The sequence below is a fragment of the Scyliorhinus canicula genome, chromosome 13 (genome assembly GCF_902713615.1).
Source record: "Scyliorhinus canicula chromosome 13, sScyCan1.1, whole genome shotgun sequence".
NCBI classification, from domain to species: domain Eukaryota; kingdom Metazoa; phylum Chordata; class Chondrichthyes; order Carcharhiniformes; family Scyliorhinidae; genus Scyliorhinus; species Scyliorhinus canicula.
Genome location: NC_052158.1, coordinates 130,636,978 through 130,646,085, shown reverse-complemented (window position 1 = coordinate 130,646,085; position 9,108 = coordinate 130,636,978).

The following is a 9,108-nucleotide window of genomic DNA, read 5'->3' as shown; positions in this document are numbered from 1 at the left end:
ATGCGGAATCCTCCGCACCTTCAGGGGCTAGGCCGGTGCCGGAGTGTTTGGCTCCACGCCAACTGGCGCCAAAGAGCCTCTGCTGGCTGGTGCGGGTTGGCGCATGCGCGGGAATGCCAGCGTGAGCTGGCGTGATCCCAGCGCATGCGCAGGGGGTTCTTCTCCACACCGGCCATGGCGGACCGTTACAGCGGCCGGCGTGGAGGGAAACAGTGCCCGCATGGCACAGTCCCGCCCCGGGATCGGTGGGCCCTGATCGCGGGCCAGGCCACCGTGTGGGACCCCCCCCCCCCTCCCCCCCCCGGGGCCAGAATCCCACCCAAATGTCTCCCACACGGCGAATCCAGCCCCCGATAAAAGGAAAACGGGAACACACCCCCACACACGGAGACGTCCGCACAAGCACACAGGCAACACCCCACTCCTATGGATCGGGGGAACCCCACCCCACAGAGATAAGGGAACCCCCACCCCAATGCAGCTCCCCAGGGTGTCCCCGGCACAGCCCCTTAGCAGGGACAGGGGCAGTGCCATGGTGCCAGCGAGCAATGCTGGGGGAAGTGCCAGGTTTCCAGAACAGTGCCAGGTAACAGCACCAGGGCAGAGCATGAGCAATGAGAGCAGTGCCAGAGTGGCAGAAGGCAGTGCCATGTCAGTTTCCGGGTTTTGCCCAGGCATGCCCCTCTCCCCTCAGTGCAGCCCAGTTCTCTCTGCTCGGCACCCATTTTTAAAAACCTGTTGTAAACCTTGTTAAAGTGGCGTCACATTGGCGAGTTGTGGTGGGGGATGGCGCCATCTCTATGTGGTGCAATCTGAGAACAAGATCTCCCCAGCAGGATTCTCGATTTCTGACTCTCATCAAACTAGGGTCTGTGAGGTTGACGGGAAATAAAACCACAAGACCAGAAGAAATAAGAACAAGGATAGGCCACTCGGCCCCTTGAGCCTGCTCCGCCATTTAATCCGACATTTCTCATATCCACTTTCCTGCCCTTTGCCCGTAACGCTTGACTCCCTTATTATCAAGAATCTATCTATCGCAGCCTTAAATATACACAAGGACTCTGCCCCCACAATTCTCTGTGGCAAGGAGTTCCATAGACTCACACCTTCTGAGAGAAGAAATTTGCCCTCAGCTCAGTCTTAAGTTGGCACCTCTGTGGTGAACCACTGTACACCTGTATTAGGGGATATAGGGTAGGACCTGTATTACAGGTTCACCGGTAGCCCCTGCTGGCTGGCTCCGCCCAGTAGGAGGTGTATAAATATGCGTGTCCTCCATTGATCTGCCATTTCACCAGCTGCAGCAGGAGGCCACGCATCTGACTGCAATAAAGCCACAGTTGTACCCTACCTTAGTCTTTGTGCAATTGATCGTGCATCAATTTATTGCAGTCAGATTTTCAACAAGATGGATATCAGAATCAAACCAGAGCGCCTGCAGTTGGATCCGCACTCGCCCGACGTCAGAAAAGACATTAATCACTGGCTAGCTTGCTTCGAGGCTTACATCAACTCAGCGACCCCTACAATGACAGAGGCTCAGTAGATACAGATCCTGTATTCTAGCTTGAGCTCAAGCATGTTCTCGCTGATCCAGGATGCCCCGACTTACGCGGAAGCCTCAAAGAGAACTACGCGCAGAAAACTAACATGGTCTTCGCCAGGCATGTACTCGCTACTCGCTCTCAACTCCCTGGTGAGTCCATCGAAGACTTCTGGCGGGCCCTAATCCCACTCGTCCGGGACTGTGACTGCCAGGCTGTTACGGCCACCGAACATTCTAATCTCCTCATGCGCGATGCGTTTGTAAAAGGGATTAGGTCGGACCCCATCCGACAATGACTGCTGGAAGGGACCACGCTCGACCTAACGGAGACAAAAAAATTAGCGCTCTCCATGATTATCGTGTCCCATAATGTTCAGGCCTACCCCTCCAGCCACGCGGCCCATCCCTCCTACCCCCCCTGGACCCTGCAAACGACCGCCCCAGCTGGGGCCCTGCCTAGCCAGTACGCCTGCACCACACATCAATCCACGCACCCCGGGGGTCCCTGATGCTACTTCTGCGGCCAGCAGAAGTACCCTTGCCAACGCTGCCCGGTCCGCGCCGCCATTTGCAAGTCCTGCAGCAAAAAGGGGCACTTCGCCGCAGTGTGCCAGGCCCTCGCAGCCACCGCTATCGCCTCCTCCCCCCTGACAAACGCACAATGGGCGCGCCACCTGCTCCCCATCCATAAATCGGACCATCCATACACTGCCTTCGAGGCGGACGGTCATCTCTATCACTTTCTTAGGGTTCCCTTTGACGTCACTAACGGGGTCTCGGTCTTCCAAAGGGAGATGGACCAAATGGTCAACCGGTACGATTTACGGGCCACGTTTCCGTACCTAGATAATGTCACCATCTACGGCCATGATCAGCAGGACCACGATGCCAACCTTGCTAAATTCCTCCGCACCTCCACTCTTCTCAACCTTACTTGTAATAAAGCGAAGTGTGTGTTCAGCATGAGCCGCTTAGCCATCCTGGGCTATGTGGTCCAGAACGGAGTTCTGGGGCCAGATCCCGACCGCATGCGCCCCCTCATGGAGCTTCCCCTCCCCCACTGCTCCAAGGCCCTCAAACGTTGCCTGGTGTTCTTTTCATACTGCGCTCAGTGGGTCCCAAACTATGCAGACAAGGCCCGCCCACTAATACAGTCCACCCAATTTCCCCTTACGGCCGAGGCACAACAGGCCTTCGCCCGTATCAGAACAGACATAGCCAAGGCCGGGATGCACGCAATAGATGAGGCATTGCCCTTCCAAGTAGAAAGCGACGCTTCAGATGTCGCTCTTGCCGCCACCCTAAATCAGGCAGGCAGACCCGTGGCATTCTTTTCCCGCACCCTTCATGCCTCAGAAATTCGGCACTCATCCGTCGTAAAAGAGGCCCAGGCTATCGTTGAAGCTGGACGGCATTGGAGGCATTACCTGGCCGGCAGGCGATTCACTCTCCTCACTGATCAACGGTCGGGAGCCTTCATGTTCAATAACACACAGTGGGGCAAGATCAAAAACGATAAAATCTTGTGGTGGAGAATCGAGCTCTCCACCTATAATTATGAGATTTTATATCGCCCCAGCAAGCTCAACGAGTCCCCAGACGCCCTCTCCCGATGTACATAAGAACATAAGAACATAAGAACATAAGAACTAGGAGCAGGAGTAGGCCATCTGGCCCCTCGAGCCTGCTCCGCCATTCAATTAGATCATGGCTGATCTTTTGTGGACTCAGCTCCACTTTCCGGCCCGAACACCATAACCCTTAATCCCTTTATTCTTCAAAAAACTATCTATCTTTACCTTAAAAACATGTAATGAAGGAGCCTCAACTGCTTCACTGGGCAAGGAATTCCATAGATTCACAACCCTTTGGGTGAAGAAGTTCTTCCTAAACTCAGTTCTAAATCTACTTCCCCTTATTTTGAGGCTATGCCCCCTAGTTCTGCTGTCACCCGCCAGTGGAAACAACCTGCCCGCATCTATCCTATCTATTCCCTTCATAATTTTAAATGTTTCTATAAGATCCCCCCTCATCCTTCTAAATTCCAACGAGTACAGTCCCAGTCTACTCAACCTCTCCTCATAATCCAACCCCTTCAGCTCTGGGATTAACCTAGTGAATCTCCTCTGCACACCCTCCAGCGCCAGTACGTCCTTTCTCAAGTAAGGAGACCAAAACTGAACACAATACTCCAGGTGTGGCCGCACTAACACCTTATACAATTGCAACATAACCTCACTAGTCTTAAACTCCATCCCTCTAGCAATGAAGGACAAAATTCCATTTGCCTTCTTAATCACCTGTTGCACTTGTAAACCAACCTTCTGTGACTCATGCACTAGCACACCCAAGTCTCTCTGAACAGCGGCATGCTTTAATATTTTATCGTTTAAATAATAATCCCGTTTGCTGTTATTCCTACCAAAATGGATAACCTCACATTTGTCAACATTGTATTCCATCTGCCAGACCCGAGCCCATTCACTTAACCTATCCAAATCCCTCTGCAGACTTCCAGTATCCTCTGCACTTTTCGCTTTACCACTCATCTTAGTGTCATCTGCAAACTTGGACACATTGCCCTTGGTCCCCAACTCCAAATCATCAATGTAAATTGTGAACAATTGTGGGCCCAACACGGATCCCTGAGGGACACCACTAGCTACTGATTGCCAACCAGAGAAACACCCATTTATCCCAACTCTTTGCTTTCTATTAATTAACCAATCCTCTATCCATGCTACTACTTTACCCTTAATGCCATGCATCTTTATCTTATGCAGCAACCTTTTGTGTGGCACCTTGTCAAAGGCTTTCTGGAAATCCAGATATACCACATCCATCGGCTCCCCGTTATCTACTGCACTGGTAATGTCCTCAAAAAATTCCACTAAATTAGTTAGGCACGACCTGCCTTTTACGAACCCATGCTGCGTCTGCCCAATGGGACAATTTCTATCCAGATGCCTCGCAATTTCTTCCTTGATGATAGATTCCAGCATCTTCCCTATTACCGAAGTTAAACTCACTGGCCTATAATTTCCTGCTTTCTGCCTACCTCCTTTTTTAAACAGTGGCGTCACGTTTGCTAATTTCCAATCCACCGGGACCACCCCAGAGTCTAGTGAATTTCGGTAAATTATCACTAGTGCATCTGCAATTTCCCTAGCCATCTCTTTTAGCACTCTGGGATGCATTCCATCAGGGCCAGGAGACTTGTCTACCTTTAGCCCCATTAGCTTGCCCATCACTCCCTCCTTAGTGATAACAATCCTCTCAAGGTCCTCACCTGTCATAGCCTCATTTCTATCAGTCGCTGGCATGTTATTTGTGTCTTCCACTGTGAAGACCGACCCAAAAAACCTGTTCAGTTCCTCAGCCATTTCCTCATTTCCCATTATTAAAACTCCCTTCTCATCCTCTAAAGGACCAATATTTACCTTAGCCACTCTTTTTTGTCTTATATATTTGTAAAAACTTTTACTGTCTGTTTTATATTCTGAGCAAGTTTACTCTCATACTCTATCTTACTCTTCTTTATAGCTTTTTTAGTAGCTTTCTGTTGCCCCCTAAAGATTTCCCAGTCCTCTAATCTCCCAGCAATCTTTGCCACTTTATATGATTTTTCCTTCAATTTGATACTCTCCCTTATTTCCTTAGATATCCACGGTCGATTTTCCCTCTTTCTTCCGTCCTTCCTTTTTGTTGGTATAAACCTTTGCTGAGCACTGTGAAAAATCGCTTGGAAGGTTCTCCACTGTTCCTCAACTGTTCCACCATAAAGTCTTAGCTCCCAGTCTACCTTAGCTAGTTCTTCTCTCATCCCCTTGTAATCTCCTTTGTTTAAACACAAAACACTAGTATTTGATTTTACTTTCTCACCCTCCATCTGTATTTTAAATTCCACCATATTGTGATCGCTCCTTCCGAGAGGATCCCTAACTATGAGATCATGAATCAATCCTGTCTCATTACACAGGACAAGATCTAGGACCGCTTGTTCCCTCGTAGGTTCCATTACATACTGTTCTAGGAAACTATCGCGGATACATTCTATAAACTCCTCCTCACGGTTGCCTTGACCGACCTGGTTAAACCAATCGACATGTAGATTAAAATCCCCCATGATAACTGCTGTACCATTTCTACATGCATCAGTTATTTCTTTGTTTATTGCCTGCCCCACCATCTCGTTACTATTTGGTGGCCGATAGACTACTCCTATCAGTGACTTTTTCGCCTTACTATTCCTGATTTCCACCCAAATGGATTCAACCTTATCCTCCATAGCACCGATGTCATCCCTTACTATTGCCCGGATGTCATCCTTAATAACAGAGCAACACCACCTCCCTTACCATCCACTCTGTCCTTCCGAATAGTTTGATACCCTCGGATATTTAACTCCCAGTCGTGACCATCCTTTAACCATGTTTCAGTAATGGCCACTAAATCATAGTCATTTACGATGATTTGTGCCACCAACTCATTACTTTATTCCGAATACTACGAGCATTCAGGTAAAGTACACTTATGTTGGTTTTTTTACCTCTGTTTTGAATCTTAACATCTCCAGTTTTATTCCTTTTGTTATTACTGGGCCTATTCACTGTGCTCCCCTCAGTCACTGTACCTTGTACTGTCGCCCTTATGGATTTCTGACTATGTCTTCTCTGCCTTGCACTTTTCCCCTTACTTCCTTTTGTTTCTGTCCCTGTTTTACTACCTTCCAACTTCCAGCATTGGTTCCCATCCCCCTGCCACATTAGTTTAAACCCTCCCCAACAGCTCTAGAAAACACCCCCCCTAGGACATCGGTTCCAGTCCTGCCCAAGTGCAGACCGTCCGGTTTGTACTGGTCCCACCTCCCCCAGAACCGGTCCCAATGCCCCAGGAATTTGAATCCCTCCCTCTTGCACCATCTCTCGAGCCACGCATTCATCCTATCTATCCTGACATTCCTACTCTGACTAGCTCGTGGCACTGGTAGCAATCCTGAGATTACTACCTTTGAGGTCCTACTTTTTAGTTTAACTCCTAACTCCCTGAATTCCGCTTGTAGGACCTCATCCCGTTTTTTACCTATATCGTTGGTGCCTATGTGCACCACGACAGCTGGCTGTTCACCCCCCCCCCCCCCCCCAGAATGTCCTGCAGCCGCTCAGAGACATCCTTGACCCTTGCACCAGGGAGGCAACGTACTATCCTGGAGTCTCGATTGCGTCCACAGAACCGCCTGTCTATTCCCCTTACGATCGAGTCCCCTATCACTATAGCCCTGCCATTTTTCTTCCTGCCCTGCTGTGCAGCAGAGCCAGCCACGGTGCCATGAACCTGGCTGCTGCTGCCTTCCCCTGGTGAGCCATCTTCCTCAACAGTATCCAAAGCGGTATACCTGTTTTGCAGGGAGATGACCGCAGGGGACACCTGCACTGCCTTCCTACTCTTGCTCTTTCTTTTGGTCACCCATTTTCTATCTCCCTCAGTAACCTTCACCTGCGGTGTGACCAACTCGCTAAACGTGCTATCCACGACCTCCTCAGCATCGCGGATGCTCCAAAGTGAGTCCATCCGCAGCTCCAGAGCCGTCAAGCGGTCTAACAGGAGCTGCAACTGAACACACTTCTTGCACGTGAAGGAGCCAGGGACAGTGGACGTGTCCCTGAGCTCCCACATCGCACACGAGGAGCATGACACGGGTCTGGGATCTCCTGCCATGTCTTAAACCCTTGGTAAACTTAAACAACTACAATTTCAAAATAAAATAAATAAATTAGACAATGAAAAGAAAAAGAGAGACTACTTACCAGTCACTTACCAGGGTTAAAGAGCACCTCCTCACACTCTGCACCGATTTACCTCACTGCACCAAATTACCAAGTTTCAATCCTCCACTCTGTATGAGTCTCACATGTGCCAGCGCACAAGACCAACTCCAGGCCCTACACGTCATCCTTTGTCACCCGGGGGCCACACGACTGTACCACCTCGTCAAGGCTCGCAACCTGCCCTACTCCGTCGAGGAAGTACGGACAGTCACCAGGGACTGCCAGGTCTGTGTGGAGTGCAAGCCGCACTTCTACCGGCCGTTCCGTGCGCACCTGGTGAAGGCCTCCCGCCCCTTTGAGCGCCTCAGTGTTGATTTCAAAGGCCCCTCCCCTCCACCGTCTGCAACATATTCTCAGTGTGGTCGATGAGTACTCCAGATTCCCCTTCGCCATCCCATGCCCCGGTATGACGTCTGCCACCGTCATCAAAGCCCTCAACACAATCTTTGCTCTGTTCGGTTTCCCTGCCTACATCCACAGTGACAGGGGATCCTCATTCATGAGCGATGAGCTGCGTCAGTTCCTGCTCAGCAGGGGTATCGCCTCCAGCAGGACGACAAGCTACAACCCCCGGGCAGGTAGAGAGGGAGAACGGGATGGTTTGGAGGGCCGCCCAGCTGGCCCTACGGTCCAGGAACCTCCCAGCCTCCCGCTGATGCACTACACTCTATTCGGTCACTACTGTGCACCACGACGAATAACATACCCCATGAATGTCTTTTTACGTTCCCCAGGAAGTCCACATCCGGGGTGTCGCTCCCGACTTGGCTCGCAGCTCCAGGACCGGTCCTGCTCCGTAAGCACATCCGACTCCACAAGGCGGACCCGTTGGTGGACAGGGTAAACTTGCTCCATGCCAACCCTCAGTATGCCTATGTGGCGTACCCTGATGGCCGCCAAGACACAGTCTCCCTCAGTGACCTGGCACCGTCAGGTTCCAACCAAACACACTTCCCCACCCAGGAGCCACCCTCCCCTCCCCCGGCACTCCCAACATTAACTCCAACAGGCCCATCCCTCCTTCCCCTGCCCACGCAAGAGGATGAAGAAGATTTCGGCACGCTCCCGGAGTCATCTGAAGCAGGCCAGCACCAGCACCGACATCGGTGACACCAGCACTGACATCGGTGACACCAACACCGACATCGCCGCCACCGTTACGTCACTCCCAGCGAATCGTCAAAGCCCCAGATCGACTGAACCTCTAACGTGCACCGAACGTCAAAATGGACATTTTTTTTCTTTTCCCTCACTTCTTTTCTAAGACACTGTACATAATTCTCAACACTGTATATAGTTCCACACCACCCCCGCCGGACTCATTTTTACCAGGGGGTGAACGTGGTGAACCACTATACACCTGTATTAGGGGATGTAAGGTAGGACGTGTATTACAGGTTCGCCGGTAGCCCTTGCCGGCTGGCTCCGCCCAGTAGGACGAGTATAAATATGCGTATTCTCCATTGATCTGCCATTTCGCCAGCTGCAGCAGGAGGCCATGCATCTGACTGCAATAAAGCCACAGTTGTACCCAACTTTAGTCTTTGTGCAATTGATCGTGCATCAACCCCTTTATTCTGTGACTATATCCTTTGGTCCTAGACTCTCCCATGGGGGGAAACATCCTCTCAGCATTTACCCTGTCAAGCCTTATATGTTTCAATGAGATCACTATCTCATTCTTCTAAATTCCAAAGAGTAGAGTTCCAACCTGTTTAATCTTTGTTCAAA